Below are 25932 nucleotides of genomic sequence, written 5' to 3' on the forward strand. Positions count from 1 at the left end.
CTAATAAGCGACCTTCCAAAGTGCAACACCTCACACTTGCCATATTTGACCAGAATGCATTAGTATAGGGAAAATAATTACCTTAGATGCACAATGAAAGATAAAATGAAGGCAATTTCAAATATCTTTCCCCACTAACAATACCACTGCTTGCACAATTAATCAATCAATCATTTGCCTTCATAATTTAATAGGTCCGCCAACCCCTTTTTTTTTTGCATGCATGAGTGTCAAGCAGTTCAACAGCACTGCACCGGAAAACATTGCATGCCAATAATCAATAGATGTTCTCTCCCTTGCAATAAAAGATTGTTCCCTGCTGAAAAGTTATCAACAACATTTGGTCACAGTAATGGCTTTATGATGTTATAGCTAGAGAATACTGGGAAGGGACAAAGGATAGGGGATTCCAGAGTTCCAGGGAAGATGCATGAGTTCTACGGGAGATGACACAATTGAGATCATTGACAGGGCACTGTACAAAAGAAGGTTAAACAAGAATGGAAAGTCCTAAAATTACCCAGCAGGTCAAGCAGTGGGAAGAAAAATTAGACTAGGTTAAATTAGCTTTTATTTGTCATATGGACATTGAAATATCAAAACCTCCAGAGAAATGATTCATTTGCATCAACGGCCAGTACCGTCCAAGGATGTGCTGGGGACAGACTGCAAGTATCACAATGATTCTGGTGCCAAATAGCATGCCTGCAACTTACTAAACCTAACTCTAACCCGTAAGTCTTTGATTGTGCAAGGAAACCAATGCAGTCATGTAGAGATTGTACAATTTCCTTACAGATTATGGGAGGAAAATCAGGTTGGTGCTAGATCCCAAGAGAAGGATGGCCTTTTTAGAACAGCTTGTAGTTGAGCCCACTAAGGGAAAAGTAAATCTGGATTGGCTGTTGAGTAATGAACCTGATTTGATTAGGGAGCTTAAGGTAAAGAAGCCTTGAGAGGCAGTAATCAAAATATGATAGAATTCACTGTGCAGTTTGAGAGGAAGAGAATAAAGTCAGATGTATCAGTATTACAGTGGAGAAAAGAGAATCACAGAGTCATGAGAGAGAGAAGCTGGCCAAAGTTGATTAGAAGAGGACACTAGCAGGGATGATGGCAGACCAGTAATGGCTGGAGTTTCTGGGGGCAATTTAGAAAGTTCAGGATAGATACATCCCATAGCTAAAGAAGTATTCTAAATGGAGGATGAGGCAAGGGAAGTCAAAGATAGCATAGGGCATATAATATAGAAAAATAAGTAGGAAGTTAGAGGATTGGGAAGCTTTTAAAAACTAAGAGAAGGAAACTAAAAACAAAAGGAGAGAAAAATATGAAATATGAAGATGAGCCAGCCAAAAAAGATATCAAAGAGAATACCAAAAGCTTTTTCAGATATAAAAAGAGTGAAAGAGAGCAAGAGTGGATATTTGACTGCTGGAAAATGATACTGGATAGGTAGTAATTGGGTCAAAGACAGGCAGATGAACTTAATAAGTTTTTTGTGTCACTCTTCATGATGGATGATACTAGCAGTACACCAGAAATTCAAGAGTGTCAGGGGCAGAAATAAGGCACATTCTCCTATTATGAAGGAGAATGTGCAGGGGAAGCTGAAAGGTCTGAAGGTAGATAAGTCACCTAGACCAAATGTATTACCGTACACCCCAGGGTTCTGAAAGTGGTAGCTGAAGAGATTGTGGAGGCATTAGTAAGGAGGGAGGGAGGCAGAAGAAAGGAAATAATAGGGTAATTAGCTTGACTTCAGTGGTTGGGAAGATGTTGGACAGCATTGTTAAGGATGAGGATTTTGGGTACTTGGAAGTGCATGATATAGTAAGCCAAAGTCAACATGGTTTCCATCAGGAGAAATTTTGCCAGTGAAATCTATTGGAATTCTTTGAGGAAATAACAGGCAGGATAGACAAAAGAGAGTCAGTGGATGTTGTTAACTTGGTTTTTCAGAAGGCCTTTGCCAAGGTGCCACACGTGAAGTTGCTTAACAAGATAAGACTACAGGCTATTACAGGAAAGGAACTAGCTTGGATGGAAGATTCACTGCCTGATGGGAGGCAAAGAATGGGAATAAAAGAAGCCTTTTCTGGTTAGCTGACTGTGACAAATGGTGTTCCACAAGGATCGGTATTGGGATCATTGCTTTTCACATTATATGTCAATGATTTGGGTGATGGAATTAGTGGCTTTGTGGTCAAGTTTGCAGATCATCATAGCTTGTCACAGCAGACAGCCAGCCACTCTAGTGTTGTTTGGTTGATGTTGAGCAAGTCAGTGTCAGCTAAATCAGGTGAGAGTGGGCAGTTGCGCAGAACGTGTTCAATGTTCTGCACCCTTTCGCCACACTCACAGGAGTCGCTGGTCTTTAAACTCCACTTCACCATATTGTCTCCCGTCCTGCAAACTCCCACTCTCACTCTGCTGAGAGTGCACCACTTATGTCTGTCAAGCAGTGCCCCGTCTGGTAACATTTCTGTGGGGTCTTGCACTGTATTGTTTGGTGGGGTTCTGGCTTCTGTTTATTGTCAGAGGTCGATCCTGTATGCTTGTGGGGATGTTCCGTGCGGTAGTTCCTCCACTGTAGCAAAGCTTTTCCTCGATTTTAGGGGATTGGAAACTGGCACATGATGATGTAGTGGGTGCTGTGGATCCGAGTTCTGTTTATCTTTTTCAGTTTTTGTTGTAGTGTGTCTTCGGATCTCTGCGGAAGCAATGCCTGCAAGTCTGTAAATGATCTTAGTGGGTGTGGGGCGCAGTGTGCCCGTGATTATTCGGCAGGCTTCATTAAGCAACGGGTCTATTTTCTTCGCATGGGCTGATCTGCCCCACACAGATGCACAGTATTCTGCAGGTGCATAGCAGAGTGCTAGGGCAGTTGATCTAAGTGTGTGAGCATTAGCTCCCCATTTCGTGCCTGCTAATTTTTTCAAGAGAGAATTGCGAGAGCCAACTTTCCCCCTGAGTTTTTGGATGTGGGTGGCAAATAGAAGTGTCCTATCCTGTGTCATGCCCGGGTAAATTGGAGTTGGATGGTGTTCGAGCTCCTTCCCACACCAGAAGATCTTGAGTTTCCGAGCTGCTTCTCGAATCCTCAGGTGGAATGCACAGTTTGCAGATGATACATAGATAGTTGGAAAAGCAGGTAGTGTTGAACAAGCAGGAAACTTGCAGATGAACTTGGACAGATTGTGAGAAGGGGCAAAGAAGTGGCAGATGATATAGAGTGTAGGGAAGTGTATGGTCATGCACTTTGGTAGAAGGAATAATGGCATAGAATATTTTCTATACAGGGAGAAAATTCAAAGATAAGATTTGCAAAGGGACTTGGGAATTCCTTCTGCAGGATTCCCTGAAGGTTAACTTGCAGGTTGAGTCAGTGGTGAGGAAGGCAAATGCATTATTTGCATTAATTTTGAAAGGACTAGAATATAAGGGTAAGGATGTGATGCTGAGGTTTTATAAGGCATTGGTCACACCACACTTGGAGTATTGTAAGCAGTTTTGGGGCCTTTCTCTAAGAAAAAAAATGCTGGCATTGGAGAGGGTCCAAGGGAAGTTCATGGGAATGAATCCAGAAATGAAAGGGTTAATGTATGAAGATCACGTGATGGCTCTGGGCCTGTACTCTCAGGTTGCAGTAGAATGAGTGGGGATCTCATTGAAACTTATTGAAGATTGAAAAGCCGAGACAGAGCATTTCAATATTCTATTTCTATTATTATGTATTCTATTTATAGATGTATAATGTATGTATAAATTTCTATTATTATGTGTTGTACAGCTGCTGCAAAGACAACACATTTCACGACATATGCTGGTGATGTTAAACGTGATTTTGATCCTGAGTGGACGTGGAGGGGATGTTTCCTATAGTGGATGAGTCTAGGCCCAGAATAGAGCGACATCATTCAGAACAGAGCTGCAAAGGAATTTCTTCAGCCGGGGGAGGTGAATCTGTGGAATTCATTGCTACAGATAGCTGTGGAGGCCAAGTCACTGAGTAAATTTAAAGCACATGTGTAAAAGTTCCTGGTTAGTCAGGATGTCAAGTGCTGTGGGGAGAAGGCAGAAGACTGTGGTTGAGAGGGATAGGAGATCAGCTATGATAGAATGGATTACCAGGCTTGATGGGCTGAGTGTCCCAATTCTGCTCCTACATCTTATGGAATTGAACCCCAATCACTGGCACTGTGAGGCGTCGCACTAACAGCTACACTGATGTGCCATCCACAGTAATTGCATAGAGACGACATTCTGGGTTAAGAATCCTTTGCTACTGGACAGCTAGAAAAATGATAGAATGTTTTATTTCCAAGATGAAGGGTGGAGAGAAATGAGGGATTGTCATTGGCATTTGGGAAGACGAGATCAGAAAGGAACAGTTTAATGCAGAGAGATTCAGCTAAATAGGTGAAGAGATTAAAGGGACAGTTACATTAAAAATTTCAAAGTTCAGTACTAGGCTCCAAGTACCCAGTACCCTTTGAACTCTAACAAAACATCATTAGAGCAGCATAGAAGGTAGAATGTAAAGAGAATTGAAGTATTAAAGCATCAGGTTGAAAGTTGCCCTTCCAGAATGCAATAGAAGTAAAGAGGTGAGATTTTCCACACCAGTGTCTTTAAGATGTTTTGATGATAATGATGATGATGATGATGATAGTGACGTCGATTCAGGCCTGAGAGGCCAGCGTCGGGCATGTTCATGCCTTACAAGGCGTGGAACATGAGACTGTGTAGTGCGCCACTCCCCACACGGACATTTTGCAGTACAGTATTTTCTTTATTTTACCAGGTCGAGTTGTGAGCTCAACACTCAACCCGGCACGTATGGAAAGCATACTTGGGAACAGCCCAACTGGATTCAAACCTGGGAACCTCCGTTCCGGAGTCCGGCGCTGATGTCACTGTGCCACCAGCTGACCAAGATGTTTTCCTTTCTCCTTAATTCTGGCTTTGACTGTATTACAGTTGATGGAGCTCCTAACCATGTCCCCTTTACTTCCTGGAATTCTTCTTTTACCCATTCTCCTTCTAGCCTAAATGTGGATAAGGTACTTTGTCCTTATTGTCCAACTCACTAGCATTCACATTTCACAAATCAAAATTCATGCCATCTACAGCAAACTTTCACCGCCTGGCATATTAACTCCTCCTTTTAGCATTCCAGGGAAACTATTTTGGATTTTCAGCATCATGAGATTTTTATTCTCCAACTTATGAAAAGAGGCTGATGTGGAACCAGAAAGAAATGCTTGGTAGTTTGGCTATGCACAGCATAAAATACCATGTGGGAAACCAACATCGGAGTAATGAGTTAAGATCTCTATTGTTCTGACAAGAAAGTGGTGAATGACTGTATTTTCATGCTTGTGCATCTAGTATTAAATCACAAGCCTCTCAGGCAAGTTTTGATTCCTTCTTTCAAAGGGTGCAATTTTTCAAAAGAGTTTGCTTTAACTGATTGTCAGGCTTTCCAAAGCAATGCTCTGGAGGAGGGTCTATGACTCCTTGAACACAAGCTAGCTTCACATGTTGAGCACAACACCAGTCATTTACTGCTGTTTAGCTTCTGTTGCCATTCAACCAGCTGTGTGAACCAAAACTGCGCATTTGAGCCTCACATGAAGGTTAGTCAAAAGTAATTAGTTGATAATATTTCTGCAATATGGAAGAATGTTCCTTCTTATATTTGGTTTGAAATGCTTACGTATTTTTGTGTTGGCTTTTATGTTTGCAATGTTGTTGAGTGGATGTTGTGATGGTTTGCCACAGTACAAAGTGAGAGTACAATAAACGGACAATTAGTGTTGCATTCACTGATACAATGGGCAGATGAGTTAGTCACACTAGCTTTCCTAGTTTGCCTTCTCTGTTCTTCATCTCTTTCTTTAATATCCTTATTCTTCTGTTTCTCACTCTTACCCCACCTCCTCCTCTCCTACTCCTCCTGTGCCTGACTGCATCTTAATTATCTGCTCAGCATAACACTAGGACTGAAGCCTCATTGTGGCACGATAGTGGCATATGCCACAGACTTGGACAGCATTTCTGAACTGTAGTTCAGGGTTCCGGCAGAGTGATCAGATACAAGAAAGGTTGTCTCACCATACCAGTAATCTGCTCCACATCAAAATCAAATTAAAAATAAAATCTATTACTAACGTACATAGAAACATAGAAACATAGAAAATAGGTGCAGGAGTAGGCCATTCGGCCCTTCGAGCCTGCACCGCCATTTATTATGATCATGGCTGATAATCCAACTCAGAACCCTGCACCAGCCTTCCCTCCATACCCCCTGATCCCCGTAGCCACAAGGGCCATATCTAACTCCCTCTTAAATATAGCCAATGAACTGGCCTCAACTGTTTCCTGTGGCAGAGAATTCCACAGATTCACCACTCTCTGTGTGAAGAAGTTTTTCCTAATCTCAATCCTAAAAGGCTTCCCCCTTATCCTCAAACTGTGACCCCTCGTTCTGGACTTCCCCAACGTTGGGAACAATCTTCCTGCATCTAGCCTGTCCAATCCCTTTAGGATTTTATATGTTTCAATCAGATCCCCCCTCAATCTTCTAAATTCCAATGAGTATAAGCCTAGTTCATCCAGTCTTTCTTCATATGAAAGTCCTGCCATCCCAGGAATCAATCTGATGAACCTTCTTTGTACTCCCTCTATGGCAAGGATGTCTTTCCTCAGATTACGGGACCAAAACTGCACACAATACTCCAGGTGTGGTCTCACCAAGGCCTTGTACAACTGCAGTAGTACCTCCCTGCTCCTGTACTCGAATCCTCTTGCTATAAATGCCAGCATACCATTCGCCTTTTTCACCGCCTGCTGTACCTGCATGCCCACTTTCAATGACTGGTGTATAATGACACCCAGGTCTCGTTGCACCTCCCCTTTTCCTAATTGGCCACCATTCAGATAATAATCTGTTTTCCTATTTTTGCCACCAAAGTGGATAACTTCACATTTATCCACATTAAATTGCATCTGCCATGAATTTGCCCACTCACCCAACCTATCCAAGTCACCCTGCATCCTCTTAGCATCCTCCTCACAGCTAACACTGCCGCCCAGCTTCCTGTCATCCGCAAACTTGGAGATGCTGCATTTAATTCCCTCATCCAAGTCATTAATATATATTGTAAACAACTGGGGTCCCAGCACTGAGCCTTGTGGTACCCCACTAGTCACTGCCTGCCATTCTGAAAAGGTCCCGTTTATTCCCACTCTTTGCTTCCTGTCTGCTAACCAACTCTCTATCCACATCAATACCTTACCCCCAATACTGTGTGCGTTAAGTTTGCACACTAATCTCCCGTGTGGGACCTTGTCAAAAGCCTTTTGAAAATCCAAATATACCACATCCACTGCTCTCCCTTATCCACTCTACTAGTTACATCCTCAAAAAATTCTATGAAATTCGTCAGACATGATTTTCCTTTCACAAATCCATGCTGACTTTGTCCGATGATTTCACCGCTTTCCAAATGTGCTGTTATCACATCTTTGATAACTGACTCCAGCAGTTTCCCCACCACCGACGTTATGCTAACCGGTCTATAATTCCCCGGTTTCTCTCTCCCTCCTTTTTTAAAAAGTGGGGTTATATTAGCCACCCTCCAATCCTCAGGAACTAGTCCAGAATCTAACGAGTTTTGAAAAATTATCACTAATGCATCCACTATTTCTTGGGCTACTTCCTTAAGCACTCTGGGATGCAGACCATCTGGCCCTGGGGATTTATCTGCCTTTAATCCCTTCAATTTACCTAACACCACTTCCCTACTAACATGTATTTCGCTCAGTTCCTCCATCTCACTGGACCCTCTGTCCCCTACTATTTCTGGAAGATTATTTATGTCCTCCTTAGTGAAGACAGAACCAAAGTAATTATTCAATTGGTCTGCCATGTCCTTGCTCCCCATAATCAATTCACCTGTTTTTGTCTGTAGGGGACCTACGTTTGTCTTTACCAGTCTTTTCCTTTTTACATATCTATAAAAGCTTTTACAGTCAGTTTTTATGTTCCCTGCCAGTTTTCTCTCGTAATCTTTTTTTCACCTTCCTAATTAAGCCCTTTGTCCTCCTCTGCTGAACTCTGAATTTCTCCCAGTCCTCAGGTGAGCCACTCTTTCTGGCTAATTTGTATGCTTCTTCTTTGGAATTGATACTATCCCTAATTTCTCTTGTCAGCCACGGGTGCACTACCTTCCTTGATTTATTCTTTTGCCAAACTGGGATGAACAATTGTTGTAGTTCATCCATGCAATCTTTAAATGCTTGCCATTGCATATCCACCGTCAATCCTTTAAGTGTCATTTGCCAGTCTATCTTAGCTAATTCACGTCTCATACCTTCAAAGTTACCCCTCTTTAAGTTCAGAACCTTTGTTACCATATGTTACCATGTACTATCTTGAGATTCATTCCCTTTTACAGGCATTTACAGGAAAATAAGTGCAACAGAATTTGTGAAAAACTATACATAGGCAAACCCTGACAAAAACCAAAGTGCAAAAGAAGACCAAATGTGTAAATCAAAAATAAAAATTACTGAAAGCAGGAGTTGTAGCATCCTAGAAAGTGGGTCTGTAGTTCCTGACAATACATACAAAATGCCGGAGGAACTCAGCAGGCCAGGCAGCATCTGTGGAAGAGAGTACAGTTGACGTTTCGGGCTGAAACCCTTCATCAGGTCTGTAGGTTGTTGGATCAGTTCAGCGTTGCAGTGAGTGAATTTATCCACTCCAGTTCAGAAGCCTGATGGCTGTTGGATAATAAATGTTTCTAAACCCGGCGAACTGGATCTTAAGGCTCCAGTACGTCCTGCCTGATGGTAGCAGTGAGAAGAAAGCATGGCTGGGATGTCAGGGGTCCTTGATGATGCATGCTGCTTTCTTGTGGTAGTGCTACATGTAAACTTGCTCAGTGGTGGGGAGATGTTTGACTGTAATGGACTAGGGAATATACACCACTTTTAGTTAGACTTTTCTTTTCCCGGGCATTGGTACCTGTTCATACCAGGCTGTGATGCAAGCTGTCAGGATACTCTCCTCTAAGTGTGTGGACGATATTGGTGACATGCTGAATATATGAAAATTTCTAAGAAAGCAGAGGTGTTGTTATGCATTCTTTGTGATAGCACTTATGTTCTGGACCCAGGACAGATCCTCTGATGTGATAGCAACAGGGAATTTAAATTTGCTGATCCTCTCCTGCTCCAATCCCCTATTGGGTTCTGGCTTATGGAGCTCTGCTTCTTCCTCTTCTAGTTGATAATCAGTTCTTTGGTTTTGCTAATGTTGACTGTGAGGTTGTCGCTGTGGCACCACTCAATCCGATTTTCATTCTCCCTCCTATATGCCAATTCATCACCACCTTTGATTCAGCCAACAACAAAGTTGTATCAGCAAGCTTAAATTTGGCATTGGAGCTATACTTAGCCACATAATCATAGGTAAACATTGAGTAAAGTAGGGAGTCAGTATGCAGCTTTTGATGCACCTGTGTTGATGATGATGATTGTGGAGGAGATGTTGTTGCCAATCCATACTGACTGGGGTCTGCAGGTGAGGATATTGAGGATCCAATTGCACAGTTCATTTCATGTAAGACATGGTTTATTTGTTGTTGGCCTATCACTAATATATGTATAGATTATTCAACGAGGTTTCTGCCATATTCTCAACAGTTAGCCCTCATTGTCTATTAAAAACTCAATTGTAGATGGCACAACAGAATCCCATGGACATTCATGCTTACTGCGATGAAAGTGGACACTTGCTGCTATTGGCCAAATAGCAATAGTCCATTTTGCAAGTTTATTAGACTGGTAGGCATATATTTGTAGAAAAGTGACAAGTTGAGTCTCAGAAGAATATTGACAATCAAATCACTGTATTCAGCAAGAGTTAGCATTTTCAGGAAGAGAAAGGGAGTTAAAATGATAGCTTACTGAATATGGTTTATGATCCAGAAAGTTTCAATATTAATGAAACAAGAGGGAGGGAATAAGTTGAGTTTATCCATTCCCAGCAATGATGAGTATTTTATTGTATGAATGAATCACATTAACAAGTAACAAATAATTAGCAAAGTTTCATGGTGGATTGAATTCAATATGCAGCATTCACACATGTACAATATTTTTAAGGAACATTTAATAAGATAATTATTGTAAATGTTCCCATTTGTTTTGAAATGCTTCTGTCCCTTCTAAGCATTCAGATTTGTGAGCAATAGAATCCGGGTTGAATTCTGAAGACAATCAAATTCTAAGGCTTTGCAGATAATTATTCTCTTTGAACACAATGTCAGATTTAGATCTCTACAAAAGAAATCTGATGAGTGGCATCAAAGTAGTTGGGGTTATATTTTGCAAAAATTTGTAAAGAAATATGGACAGCTAGTTTTTTTCCATAGCTGTGTTATAGATTCTTCTTTGTAAGTTACATAAAATGAAAAGCTATATTTTAACCTGTTAGCACGTCATGGGACTGAAGATGAGAAACAACTTTCCAAAAATGAAAGCTGTTTCAAAATCCCAAGATCTAAGATCATCTAAATCAGTTACTGGTGACAGAGATCTGCACTGGCATGCAATATTTGAATTGTACGCATTTGTCAATGAATATTGTGTGGTTATTTATCAAGTGCAAATCTGGAGTGGAAATTTGGAGCCCTGTTAGATACAGAATTAACAATGCTTCTCTTGCAGTGCCTGAAGCCAAAGTCAAGGAACAATCAGTTTAAAATAAATGCCAAGAATGATGGAAATATTCAACAGCTCAGGCAGCATCTCTTCAGAGTGGAATAGAATGTTCATTGTCTTGTGCTGCTGTAGCCCATCTACTTCAAGGTTTTATGTGTTGTGCATTCAAGGATGTTCTTCTGTACACCACTGTTGTAATATGTGGTTATTTGAGTTACTATTGCCTTCCTGTCAGCTTAAACCAGTCTGACCATTTACCTCTGACCTCTCTCAGTAACAATGTGTTTCACCCACAGAATTTAACTCTACTGGACTTTTGTTTTTGCTTTTGTCACTATTCTCTGTAAACACTAGAGACTGTTGTGTGTGAAAATCCCACAAGATCAGCAATTTCTGAAAAACTCAAACCAACCCATCTGGCACCAACAATCATTCCACAATGAAATACACCTAGATTACATTTTTTTCCCCATTTTGATATTTGGTCTGAACAACAATTGAACCTTTTGACTGTGTCTGCATGCTTTTATGCATCGAGTTGCTGCCACTTGATTAGCTGTTTAGATATTTGCATTAACAAGTAGGTGTACCTAATAAAGTGTCTACTGAAAGTACATTTCTGAACAATGAAGAAGTTGCAGATGCAAGAAATCTGAAGGAAAAGCAGAAAATTTTGTAAATACTTAATCAGTCTGACAAAATTTGTGAAGTGAGGTACACTTATCTTTCCAAGTTGAAGACATTTCATCAGGTTCATTGGAAAGGTAGGTGGATAGAAAAAGAATAAGAATTAAATGAGCCAAATGCAGGCAAACGGGACTAGCCTGAATGGGCATCTCGGTTTGTGTAGACCATTTGGGCTGAAGGATCTGACTCCATGACTGTCAGAACAGTCTTTATTTTAATTGTTGAAATAATTGTCTATTGCATGGCAGCCCACACATGCAGGACTCGAACCGCCATCGGGAGCCGCGGGCAGACACGCTCGGGGTGGACCTTCCGGGGACAGTCTGACGTCACGTCCACTCCGTGGGTCGCAGGGTCCCATGGGAGGGGAGATTTAAGCGTGATTTTGAATCGGTAAAGGCATTCTGAGTTCAGCTCTCTCTGACTCTGTGTGTTTCTTTAGTAGCGCATTTGCACATGACTACATTGGTGACCCCGACGTTCCAGACAGCATCTGGAGCCGGTGACTCAGCGACCAGCCATGAGTTCGAGCAACTTGCACAGCGCAGTCTCTCTGAAGCTCCCGACTTTCTAGGCCATTCAGCCCCACAATTGGTTTGAACAGGCTGAGGCCCAGTTCAATATCAGAGACATTACACCCGTCGCCACGCGGTACTACTACATGGTCAGCAGGCTCAACCAGGAGATGGCAGGCTGGATCATCGACTTCCTACGCCAGCCACCAACGGAGGACAGGTACACTAAGCTTAAGGCGCTCCTGATCCGTACCTTCAGACTCTCCCACCGCGAACGGGCCGCGGGTCTCCTACATATGGACGGCCTGGGCGACCGCACGCCATCCGAGCTCATCAATGATATGCTGGCACTCATGGATGGCCATAAGCCGTGCCTTTTATTTGAACAGTTGTTCCTTGAACAAATGCCAGAGGACATTTGCCTCCTCCTCGCGAGTGCAGATTTCAGCGACCCATGCAGGGTCACGGCGAAAGCAGACGTCCTTTGGCAGAGCAAGCAACATGGAGCAGCCTCCATTGGCCTAGCCATGATCGCGCGCCCCAAAGCCCAGGCCCCACAACCGAAGCCGTCGAGACCCATGGGGAAAAAAGACGAAAGTTGGAACAATGGTGTTTCTATCACCAAAGATGGGGCTCAGGCGCACACCACTGCTGTCCACCATGTGCTCGTCCGGGAAACGCTGGGGCCAGCCGTCACTAATGGCTACGACGGCTGGCCACCGAGACAGCCTCCTGTACCTCTGGGACCGACACTCCAGGCGGACACTGGGGCCGAAGTCAGCGTACTCCCTCCCTCGAACATGGACATTCGTAACATGGTCTCGGGCCCCAAACTCACCACTGCAAATGGCACCAGTATTTGGACATACAGCCTGCGAACTATCTCACTGCATTTCGGGTACAGCTGTTTCACTTGGACTTTCACATTGGCAGCGGTGTCACAGCCACTACTAGGGGCAGATCTCCTACAAGCCAACTGCCTCCTGGTCGACCTAAAATGCCGGTATTTGGTCCACGCCGAGACGTTCCAGACTTTCCAGCTCAGAGAAGCCAAGCTACCGGCCCTCCACCTGGATTCCATGACCCTCTCGGGTAACGAATTCGCCAGGGTGTTGGCAGAATTCCCCTCCGTAGTCACCCCGCAGTTCTCCACGGCCGACTCCAGGCACCACGCCCCCATGCAAGGACCGCCGCTGCACGCCCGAGCTCGCAGGCTCCCACCTGACAAGCTCCACCTCACCAAGGAGGAGTTCCATAAGATGGAAGAGATGGGAACCGTAATCCGCTCAGACAGCCCGTAGGCATCCCCGCTGCACACGGTACCCGAGTCCACAGGAGGATGGAGGCCCTGCGGAGACTACAGAAGGCTCAACAATGTTACAACTGCTGACAGATACCCGGTACCCCACATCCAGGACTTCACGGCGAACCTGCACGGAGTGACCATCTTCGTGAAAATCAATCTGGTCAGGGGATACCATCAGATCCCAGTGCACACCGAGGACGTGCCCAAGACAGCCCTCATCACCCCGTTCAGCTTGTTCGAATTCCTGAGGATGCCTTTCCGTCTCAAGAAGGCAGCCCAAACTTTCCAAAAGCTCATGGACTCGGTGGGGCACGGCCTGGATTTCGTTTTCATTTATTTGGACGATATCCTGGTGGCCAGCAGTTCGCACCAAGAGCACGTGGCACATTTGCGCCAGCTCTGCCAATACCTGAACGACCATGGACTGGCAACCAATCCGGCGAAGTCCAGTTTGGGCTGACGGAGATCGACTTCTTGGGCCACAGAGTCAACCGACATGGTGCAGTTCCCCTACCGGACATAGTCCAGGCCATCCGCCAGTTCCCCAAGCCCAGCACGGTCAAGGGCCTGCAGGAGTTCATAAGGATGGTCAACTTTTATCATTGGTTCGTGCCGGCAGCGGCACGCATCATGAGACCCTTGTTCAGCCTGTTGGCCGGCAAGGCCAAAGAAGTGACATGAGACGCGGAGTCCACGGTGGTGTTCGAGAAGGCCAAGGAGGCGCTGGGAAAGGCAGCCCTCCTAGTGCATCCGAGAGTCAATGTACCCATGGTACTCACAGTCGACGCTTCCGACACAGCAGTCGGCGGAGTCCTGGAGCAGCTCGTCAAGGACCAGTGGCGACCACTCGCTTTCTTCAGCCGGCACCTATGGCCACCAGCGGTGAAGTACAGCGCTTTCGACAGAGAGTTGCTAGTGCTCTACCTGGCTGTCCGGCATTTCTGGTACTTCCTCGAGGGAAGGGAGTTCACTGTGTATACGGACCACGTCCCTCACCTTCGCACTGGCCAAGGTATCGAACCCATGGTCTGCTCGGCAGCAGAGGCACCAGTTCTTTATTTCAGAATTCACCACGGACGTCCGCCACATTGCAGGGAAGAACAACGTCATCGCTGACACACTGTCTCGCCCCTGCCTCCACTCAGTAGGCATATCGTCCTCAGGAATAGACTACGCAGCACTGGCAGAAGCACAACGGTCAGACACTGAGATCCCGGCTTACCGCACTGCCGTTTCGGGGCTCCAGTTGGAAGATGTCTCCATCGGCCCGGCAGCAGATCGACTCCTGTGTGGTGTGTCTACCAGCAAACCCCGACCCGTGCTACCAGCAACATGGAGGCGCCGGATGTTCGACGCGCTGCACGACCTGGCCCACCTGTCCATCCGGGTGTCCATCAAGCTGGTAGCAGACAGATTCGCCTGGCACGGTTTGCGGAAACAGGTTGGACACTGGGCCAGGACCTATGTACACTGCCAGATCGCCAAAGTCCAGCGGCACGTGAAGGCTCCCCTCCAGCAGTTCCAGCCAATGCACAGGAGGTTCCAACACATCCACGTGGATATTGTCGCCCCCTGCCAGTCCCCTGGGGCGCCAGGTATATCTTTACCATGGTAGACAGGTTCACCAGATGGCCGGAAGCCGAACCGCTCGCAGACACGTCCACTGAGTCCTGCGCCAGGACGCTCATTGCAAACTGGATCGCAAGGTTCAGCCTCCCAACGGACATCACCTCCGACAGAGGGGCGCAGTTCACGTCTGGTTTATGGACAGCACTGGCGCAGCTCCTGGGCACCCAGCTGCATCACACCACAGCGTACCATCCCCATTTTGATTTTGAATCAGTAAAGGCATTCTGAGTTCAGCTGTCTCTGCCTCCGTGTGTTTCTTTAGTAGCATGTTTGCGCGCGACTACAATTGTATCACAATGCAATATAAATAGCCCTAGGTTTATGTTAAAGCATATTAACTAGACAATTGATCCAAGGGAATTAGAGTTGTTCTATTGTTTGTTGACATCAGTTTCACTGAAAAATATAGCAAGATGCTGACCATAATTGAAAGTATTTGTGAGTGATCTGCTTCCTGTCATATGGAGAGTTATAGAGTCCTTGTGTTGTACAATAAAGAAACAGACCATTTGGCCCATTATGTCCATGCTGATCTTTTTGCTTCTCCACAGTAATTCTATAGCTCTGTGTTCTTTTCTGCCTTATCTGTTTCTCTGACAATGAGTTCCAGATACCAACCATTCTCTGTGTTAAAAAAACTTTTCCCTCCAGTTACCTTTCAAACTCCATCATAACAGCGACTGTTTGTTGAACTGCCCCTCTCACTGCATTACTCCCTCTTGTTAATCAGCGAAAGAGAGCCTGTAGCATGTCGAATTTTTGGGCAAACAATGGTTTTTGTTCGACTGCAGATCATGGTCTCTCTTTGGGTGCTTTCCTATTGCTTGGTGGGTGGTGGGCACTGAAGCTTCCTGCTTAAATATGTGGAGAGAGAGAGAGAGGAGAGGTTGATGCTTTGCTGCTGCTTGTGTGTTGGGGTGGGAAGAGGGGCCTTTGGGGTTCTCACATTTTTTTTCCATCGTTCATTCTTTGGGGTTCTCTTCTGTTTCTGTGGATGACTACAAAGAGTAATAATTTCAGGTTGTATTCTTTGTTATTAAATTGAACCATTGAACCTTCCTCACTTTAAAAATACGCCCGCTTGTTTTTAATTCCTCTACCATGGGAGAAACCTTCAGGCTAGTTACCTTATTTTTAGAATTCTTAGAATTTTACACACCTCTGTTCCCCGTAATTCCTGCAGTTCAGGTGGAAGGACATGAAAGATTGTCACGATGTGCACTGGCAATATCAGAACCCAAGTGCAGAGGAAAGACCGACTCCAAGGTAGGGACGGTAATGAGAGTTTATTGATAATAAATCCAAAAGAACATCAGTGGCTCAGCCAAGTGACACCACGAGATGCAACGTTGTCAAAACTAGTTCTAATTGGTCTTCCACTTAAATGATTCATGTAACATGGAACCCAAAAGTCCATCAAAATAAACTTAGCAAGCTTAAACAGAAAACATAAAGACACTGTATTATAGAGTGAGTTGCTCAAGAAAAATTCTGTCTTCCAAATCTTTGACATTTAGTGTACAAAGAAGCAGTCCCAATGCAGAACCCCTGTGGAACATCACTAATCTCTGGCAGCCAACCAGAAAAGCTCCCTTTATTCCCATCCTTTGCCTCCTGCTAATCAGCCAATGTTCTATCTATGCATGTATCTTTCCTGTAATACCATTGGCTCTTAATTTGTTAAGCAGCTTCATGTGTGGCACCTTGTCAAAGGCCTTCTGAGAATCCAAGTAACAACATCAACCAATTGTCCTTTGTCTATCCTGCTAATTATTTCTTCAAAGAGTTCTAACTGATTTGTCAGACAAGATTTTTCCTTGAGGAAACCATGAGGACTTAGGCCTATTTTATCATGTGCCTCCATGTAAACCGAAACCACACCCTTAACAATTGACTCCAAATTCATTAGATCATTACTAATGCCTCCACAGTCACTTCAGCCACCATTTTCAGAACCCTGGGGTGTAGACAATTTGCTCAAGATGACTTATCTACCTTCAGATCTTTCAGTTTCCCAAGCACCTTCTCCGTAGTTATAGCAACTGCACTCATTTCTGCTCCCTGATGGTGTCAATCTTCTGGCAGTGTCTTCCACAGTGGAGACTGATGCAAATTACTTATCCAGTTCATCTCCATTTCTTTGTTGCCCATTACTACCTCTCTCGCACCATTTTCCAATGGTCCAATATCTACTCTCACCTGTCCTTTCCACTTTATATAACTGAAGCAATTTTTTGTATTCTCTTTAATATTATTAGCTAGCTTACCTTCATATTACATCTTTTCCTTCTTTATGACTTTTTTAGTTGCCTCCTGTTGGTTTTTAAAAGCTTCCTAACTTCAAAATAATTTTTGCTGTATCATATGCCCTCTCTTTGGCTTTTAGAATGGCTTTGAGCTCTCATGTAAGCTACTTCTGTGAAATCCTGCCTTTAGAATATTTCTTCTTCTTGGGATGTATCTGCCCTATGCCTTGCGAATCACTCCCAGAAATTCCAGCCATTACTGGACTACCATCATCCCTGCTAATTTTCCCTTCCAATCAACTTTTGCCAACAATTGGTTATTTGTTGTTTTGTTAAACAACAATTAACCAATTCAGATGCACTAAAAACCTCAGAGGTCCACACAGGCCCATAAAGTTCATTACATAGATAAAGTTTTTAGTCTCATGAGTAATGCAGAATTTGGCATTTTTTCCTCTTTTTTAAGATTTTTCTGTTGAAAACATTTTATAACTTCCTGACATTCTGTTCCTAATAATCCCTAATACAAATGCTGGAAGAAAAAGGCCTCTGAAATCAGCACAAACACATATGATTGAGTAAATCACAAAACTTCCATCATTAAAACTTCCATATTTTAATTGTTGATGTACATTATTCTAATGTCAGTAAATGCAAGGAGTAGTTAACATCTCAATGAGAAGAACATTACAAAATATCACCAATACTGTATTTGTTGCAATTAACAGCATCAGATAGTTAAAAAAAACAGAGGAGAACCTGCAAAGAAATATTGGGGAGCTAGACAAATGGAGGGCCATAACCTAATGAGTACTCCCTTTCTCATGTGCTCGTGAGTTAGAAATAGGAAGCTAGGACAGATGAGTGCATGAAGAATTAGTGTAGGAGGGAGTGCTTTGGGTACCTAGATCATTTGGATTGCTACTCGGATAGGTGTGACTTATGCAGAAAGAACTTATTTCACCAAAGCTAGAAGGAAATTATATCCTGAGAGTAGAAGTTGCTTAAGCTACCTGGAAGGGTTTAAACTAATTTAAAGATAAGCTTTATCTGTCACATGTGCATTGAATCATCAACACATACATTGAAATGCATAACCAACACAGTCTGTGGATGTTCAGTGGGAAGCCCACAAGTGTTGCCATGAGTCCGACAGCAATATAGCACACTCAAAACTTGCTAAGGCTCATGTCTTTGGAGTGTGGTAGATAACCAGAGCATCCAGAGGAAGCCCATATGGTCACAAGGAGAACATGCAAACTCCTTGCAGACATGGTTGGGAATTTAACCCTGATCACTGGTAACGTAAAGCGTTGTGCCAACCGTGCTGCCTGGCTATATAGCAGTGCAGCAGGCTGAGAGAAAAATGTTAGAGGATAAATCAAGCTGTCAGTCAGCAGAGCAGACAGAGGCACAGGGGGCATGGGATGGTTAGTGAGCTCAACTATATTTACTTTCATGCAAGAAGTTTCACAGATAAGGCGGATAAGCTTAGACCATGGACCAGCACTTGGAATTATAATGTTTAATTTGATTTATTTTATTTTATTTCAAGATATAGTGTGAAACAGAGCTGCTCCGTCTGAAATTCACCTATTTAACCCTAGCCTAATCACAGGATAATTTACAATGACTAATTAACCTATTGACCAGCTCGTCTTCAGAACATGGGAGGAAACCAGAGCACCTGGAGGAAACTCGAGGTTTAATGAGGAGGACATACAAACTCCTTACAGATGGCATCGAAATTGAACTCCGAACTCTGAACTCCGACACTCTGAGCTGTATAACGTGTAGTAACACCACCATGGCGCCTCACAGTTATTACAATCGCAAAAACCAGAAGTTTTATTTTCAAAGGCATAGATTAAGATGTGACAGGTTGGTATCTGAAACTCTCTGCCAGAGGCAGCAGTGAAGTCTGTTACAATCACCAGTGAATAGGCAAGAATGCACTCCTGATACAGGAAATGTAACTATTGTGGATGGGCAAAATTGCTGGCATGGACATGGTAGGCCCAAGTGACTTTTTCTGTGCTGTACAACACTAGGGCTCTGTGCTATTCTCAGTGTAGGATCACAATACATGAAAGCTGAATGTAATTTTGGAAAAGTCACATAAACCTTGCTTTTGGATAGACTGGCACTATGGTTATAAATAGAGGGTTAAATAAGATGCTTTACTGACTTGGCTTGAAAAGAGATACATTTTGGCATTATACTGTATATATGTTCCATAGACTAGAATTTCCTCGGTAATGTGGCTACATCTGAATTACGCTTCAGCTACAACTGTTTTTTTGTGTGTGGAATTTTGCCCAGTGTTTCAGAACTGTGTTTTATAATATCTGTTGTTCTGGTGGTTTTGCTGTTATTTAATACAGTTTGATTCACATGAAAACCATATCTTTGGACGATGACTCAAACAGTTGTTCCCAGCATAATAGATCACTTAGATACTGCAAAATGTACATCATTCAGAAATCCAGCCATGGCATGTTTAGTTTTATATTGTAGTTAAAGGATGATGTTAACGTAAATCGGTTTAATTGCAGAGGGTCTGCTGATGCAAACTATTTAATAATGGTGAAATCTCCATTAGGGAATATCAGATTGCTCTCTGCAGACGATTTTACCATTCTTATTTTGAGAAAACTTTGATGTAAGAGTTAACACATTCCTCTTATACCGCTACACATAACATGATGTCCTGACAGTGTTGTCTGAATTTAAGAAAAATGCTAAGATTAATGCTAAAGATTAATTTGAAGTATTGGTACAAAACAGAATAGGACAGAAAGTAAGGCTGTTGTACTTGGACAGATTGTATATGGATATGTTAATAGCATAAATTGTAATAATAAGTTCCAGCTCTATCAATTGTTACAAACACGATAGCTCAAGGTAAGTTAACTGTGGTCAATGTGAAACCTTAAAGTGGGCTGTAATCATTCAGGAACTTCACAATAGGTAATGGAATTGCAAGTAACATAAATAAGTATCTGCATACACAAGAAACAGTGATACAACATGTTTTAAATTTAGAAGTAGAGTAAGCAAGGTTGTATTTTAGCATTGATTTCTGAGATAAAGATCTCACCTATAACAGCAGGGTTGCTGGAAAGGGGGATGATTGAACAATTTGTTCAGTGCACAGTTGCCCTGGAAGGATAAAATAAGTCCAGAGTCACCTTGACACCAGATCTCGTGTATACTTATCAGATTTAATTTCTGACCACCATTCCTTTCCACATAATCCATTCTCATTGAGTAAGTGTCTTAAAACTGAAAACATTTCAAATGCAGCAATCAAAAATGAATTATTCAGCCTGAGAGGAAAGGATTAGTGGTTTATAGTGGATGATCAGTGAGGAAAAGAATTGAGGTATTTAACTGGACTGAGTAACTACAGATCTGAAGTTCTGCCAAAATACCCAGACTTGTCCTCTATCACATGTAGCCTCCCACACATCTTTCCCAGCTGCAGGAAGCCAATCAACATGACAATATCACCCAGGCAGCATCCCATGAGATGGAGTACCAACAGAGATTTGATGCCGTATCACTGACTTCGAACACCCTGACAACCTTTGTCAGCTCACTTATATCACTGGATTTGCACTGCCTGTAAATATCTCTGGGGGAGAAATTTGGAAATAGATCAAATAATAAAACAAATTTTTAAAAATGCTGAAAATAAATACATTTAATTAGAAATTTCTTAGAGTGCAATCAAATAATTAAAAAATATAAAATTAGATATAATAAGTTAACTTTATATATTTTTCCCTTGGGTCAGTGACTTGACCCCTTTAATTTGAATAATTCAGCAATGGATTGAGAGCTCAAATATACTGACTCTCAGGTCAGTATGGATTTTCGCATTTAGTCAGATGTGCACTGTGATTCAAAACAAACTGATTCATGAATGGCTGATAGCGGCTATTTTCTCTTAAAGCTGCCAATGTCAGTCAGCTCATCTTAGCCCAATGTACTTCAGATTTGGTCTTGAAAGGGTTCTTCAAGATCAAGATATTTATTTCCATTGGCATGCATTCAGTACATGGGTGTAAATGTCATGAAAATAATCTGTTTTGCAGCAACAGCATAGTACGTTACAAAATGAGGACAAACGTAAGTTAACATTAACTCAATTAACATAAATAACACATAACATAAAAATGTCCAATATAACAACAGTAGTACAAATATAAGAGAAAAAACAGTCGGAGGTACTGTTAAGGTTTTACAGCCTGGTATACAAACCTGCTGACAATGTGGAAGAAGCTGTTGTTGAAAATTAAGGCAGAGGTACTCAGGCTTCTGTACCTCTTGCACACTTGCAGCTACAAATGTCTGTTTTGTCTTAAGTTCCTGCTTCATTAAGGGAAAGAAGATGGCAGACCCATTACATTTTTTGGGATGTACTGCCCTCTAATAGTTGGGTGGTTCAGGAGTTCAGCAATCATTAGAAGTTAAGAAATGCTAAGAATTCATATTCTATGAATGAAATAAATTTAATAGGAAACACTTAAGGAAATGTGATAACATGTAAATAAAGACTTGGTTATAAATGTACGTTGCGAGGTGCAACTCTAATGGAGGAGAAAGAATTTGAGAGGCTTAGGAAGGGATACAAGACCTCAGACTACCTGGTGGATTTTTTAAAGAGAAGAGAGAGGAAATTGCTGAGAATTCAGAAATGATGTACTATAGTTTTACTGTTTGCCAAAATATTGGAGAGTGGTCAGTATGCTAGATAATTCTATAGATGATACAGCATTGTAGCATTATATTAAAAGCTTTATTTTGAGGAAGTACATTTTATATTATAAAGTTATTACAAATAAATATAAATAAGCAGCAGTACTATTATGAGTTTCAGAAAGAATAATAGTGCTTGATTGGAATTTTCAGCAGTGAATGCGACATAAATGCTCTAAGAAGTTGTGATGGGTAATGAGAACAGAGTGTTACAATTGTTAGAACGGATAATTAGATTGTAAATGTGGTTGCAAGTAAGTGACTGGATTTCGCATTTTTTATTTTGTGGAATGCAAGAATTCATCTACAAAGTTAGTCTGGAGAAGCTTAGCAGTCTGAGACAAAACTTGATAGAAGTACATTTACGTGATGTATGTAGTAATCTGGTACTGTATTTATTTTTACAAGGGCAGGTAACAAAGGTAGAGCTAGTAACAAAACATACATCAATGAAGACAGCTAGCCAACAGCAAGTGTATCACATCATGCACTCTGTTGGTAGTGGTGCAATACTCAAGTATGATGTTCTCCCAGGAGGTTGTCTGTCAGTGGCTCCTCTGGTACAAAGTGACATGTGTAAGTGGTGGCAATGGTTCGTCATTGAGGCTTTTGGTTGTTCAGTCTCTCCTTTCACAACTACCAATTGTCCTCTGTTGCACAGTGGAGGCTGCTCTCATGTAGCAGAGCTCTCTCTCAAACAGACTTCCTCCAGGTGTGTCTATTGAGTGCAATGTCTTCCCAGGTTTAAGATGTAATGTTGAATTTCTTCAGGCTAATTTTGAAGTTATCTTTGAAGTATTTCATTTGCTCACCAGGGACTCACTGATCTTCCTTCAACTGGGAGTAAAGTATCTGCTTTGGAGATATGAGTTAGGTGTCTGGAGTTGGTATTGCTTTATCATGGAGGAGATACTGTTCATGTTGGCCTGTTCCATATGTTCGTGTTAGTGTGCCTGTCTTTCCAGCTGATCCTCAAAATCATCCAAAAGAATCTTTGGTGGTATTGTTTCAGGGTTTTCAGGTGCCTACTGTAGATGGTCCATGATTCAGCTCCATACAGTAATGTAGGAAGTATTGCTGCTCAATTAACCAAAGTTGCTTGGACCTGTAGGTTGTGGTTTTCAAAGAATATTTTCCTTAATCTTGCATGGGCTCCACTAACACTGCTCAGGTGGTGGTTGATCACTTAGTCGATGCCTGTTTTTAAGGAGAGAATGCTGTTAAGGTGGAGAAAGTGGTCTACATCTTCAAGGGTAATATTGTCAACTTTTATGGAAAACTGTGAAAATGGCTGGTTAGACCTGTGCATTTTTTATATTCGAAACAAGACCAGGGCCACATATACCAGGACAAGGGCATTCAGAAACCATTAGAGATCTGCTTCAGAGTGTGCTGTGATGGCATTGTCATCATCATATTGAAGCTCTATGATAGTGGTGGTGCTGACCTTGTTCTTAACCTTGAACCGGTTGAAGTTGTCCATTCTATACCTGATTGGAATTTCCTGTGGCAGTTCTTGACCAATGAGGTGAAAGATGGCTGCAATAAGGTCAGCAAATGGAGTGGGCTCAATGTTTGGCTTTTATTTGACTACTGTATTAAATGTCTTCGTCAAATCTATAAAAGCCATGTCCAAGGGTTGGCTTTCTTCATGGCATTTTCCTTATTTAACATACTATGAAGATTATGTCTGCAGTACCTCTTGTTGGGTGGAAACCACACTGTGATTCAGGAAGTACTTCTTCAGATAGTGGAAGGCATCAGTTGACGAGGCTATGTGCAATCACTTTGCCTTTTGTTGACAGGAAGGAGATGCCTCTGTAATTGTCACAATCTGCCTTGTCTCCTTTCTTGAATATGGTCACTCTCAGAGTGGCCCTGAGCTCTGAGGGCAGTTGTTCCTTTTCCCAGACTTTCAGGAGCAGGATTTTAAGGGTATGCAAACACTCACATACAGAGCACAGTGCTTGATCTCAACGGGTTCAGGTAGAGTATAGGAAAACTATTTCTAGCAGTGAATGTTTCAAGAACCCCCAGGAACACAGATTTAAAACAATTGGATTAAAAAAAAACAAGGAGAATATGAAGACCAATATTTTTATGCAGGGAATGGTTGAGATCTGGAACTCATTATCAGTAAGTGTGGAAACTGAGACAAAATTTAATTGGATAGGCTCATTAAAAAAACAATAATTTTCAAGTCCGCAGGGAAAAAAACAGACCAATGGGACTGACTGCAATGTTCTGTATGAGGCAGCATTGACTCGGTGGGATAAATGGCCTTCTCTATGCCATAACAATTCTATGACTGTTCATGTCCACTTACTGCATTCATCAATAATTTGAATGAGGGCCTTGTGGGAGCAGTGACAAAAAAAAATGCAGATGGTACTAATATAAGAGGCACTGTTAATTCTGAAAACGGACAAAAGGAAGCTGCAGAGATACTGAATAAGCAAAACATTGCTTAGCAAAGATATCAAACAAAGCACTATTGCTATTGCTTCCATTAGGAAGCCACAAGGGAATCTGCCCGAAGGAGGCTGAGCCATGTTAACTTCTAATGAGAAGTGCACAGAAATGAACGCATTCAGTAAATGTACTGTTTCATTAATAAAAACAAATCCTGCTGCAAGATTGTACTCAATGCTTTTAGCACAAAAATTTGCATGTTATGCAGTTTATTTTACGTTGCTGTCCAGCTGTTATAGTCTGCATGCACTAGGTTAGGTCTTCTGAGACTGTAAAAAATACCACACTCCTCGTGGCCATGGAATCATTGAACATAAGTAAATGGAAATTAAAAGCAATCATGCATTTGCTGGAAATCAAAAACAAAAACATAAAATGCGAGAAGGTAAAATATTTGGAAAGAGAAACAAAGCCAATGCCTTGGGGTGAACAACATTCAAAGAAGTCTTTTGTCCCAATATCTCTGGGCCAAACCCCTATTCCTTATTTTGCTTTTGAATTTAATGCTTTAAGATCATAAGTTGTGGACCCTCTAGTGATTTTCTGCATCTACCATCCTTTGGGGCAATGAGTTCCTCACTATCATTCAGGTGAAAAAAAAAATCACCATGACATATCCTGATGTTTGGTTAAGTCTTATCCGGTTGACTTCTTAGGAACGTAGTCCTCAGAGATTGCATTGCACAACATTGTGATAAGCTGTGCTGTGTTACAGAGGTCTATGCAGGTATAAAATTAAAATCTGACCCAAACCCAACTTGACCACTGCTGACCTGAAACTAAAAGAGTGCAAGTATTTGCAACATCTTCCACCAATATGACCCAACTCAACTACCATCATTATAACAATCTCAGCCATGTTTAAAATCTATCTCAGGATGAATCTTGAAAAAGATCCAGAACTGAGTATAGTGCAGTTATACTGAAGGAATTACCATTGCCTGGATAATGTACAAAGCTGGGCAGAGAGACCACGGTCTAGCCTGACCTGACCCAATCACAAATACAGTATCGGAGTCTCATCAAGCTTAGTCTAAATCCCACACATATAACAAGAGTGCAGTTTGGCTTGTATTATTGATGGGTTCAATTGTGTGATCTGAATTTGAAGAAGAATCAAATAAGATTTAAAATTTGGGTAAGTGTATTGAGGACCTGCAAAACTCCTTTCCTACAGCTGGAATTGTCTAATTTCTTTTGCATTATGTGATAGGTACAAAAACTGTATAACTTTGGTGTGTAATTGTTTTTTTAATCAATAATATAGGAGTTCCTTGTGTGCTACTGAATTTTCCAACGATGTGCCTTTGAACAAATTGTCCATTGACTCAGTCAGATCCACCTCTTAACTTGCAAGCACTGACCAATTTCTAAGCCTTGGTCGTTTTTTTAGCCTTATGTAATTCCATTACTGTTCCCTGCAATTAAAATTTTAATTAAATTTTCTCTTAATATCTTCTTTTCTGAAGATACCAGCCCAGGTTCCTCTATATTTCTTCTTAAGTAAATGTAACCCCTGGTTAAGATTTTTGCTGTTAATGCTGTAAGGTATTTCATTTCATAGCTTTTTGTCAAA

This window comes from Mobula birostris, chromosome 5, assembly GCF_030028105.1.
Source record: "Mobula birostris isolate sMobBir1 chromosome 5, sMobBir1.hap1, whole genome shotgun sequence".
NCBI lineage: Eukaryota > Metazoa > Chordata > Chondrichthyes > Myliobatiformes > Myliobatidae > Mobula > Mobula birostris.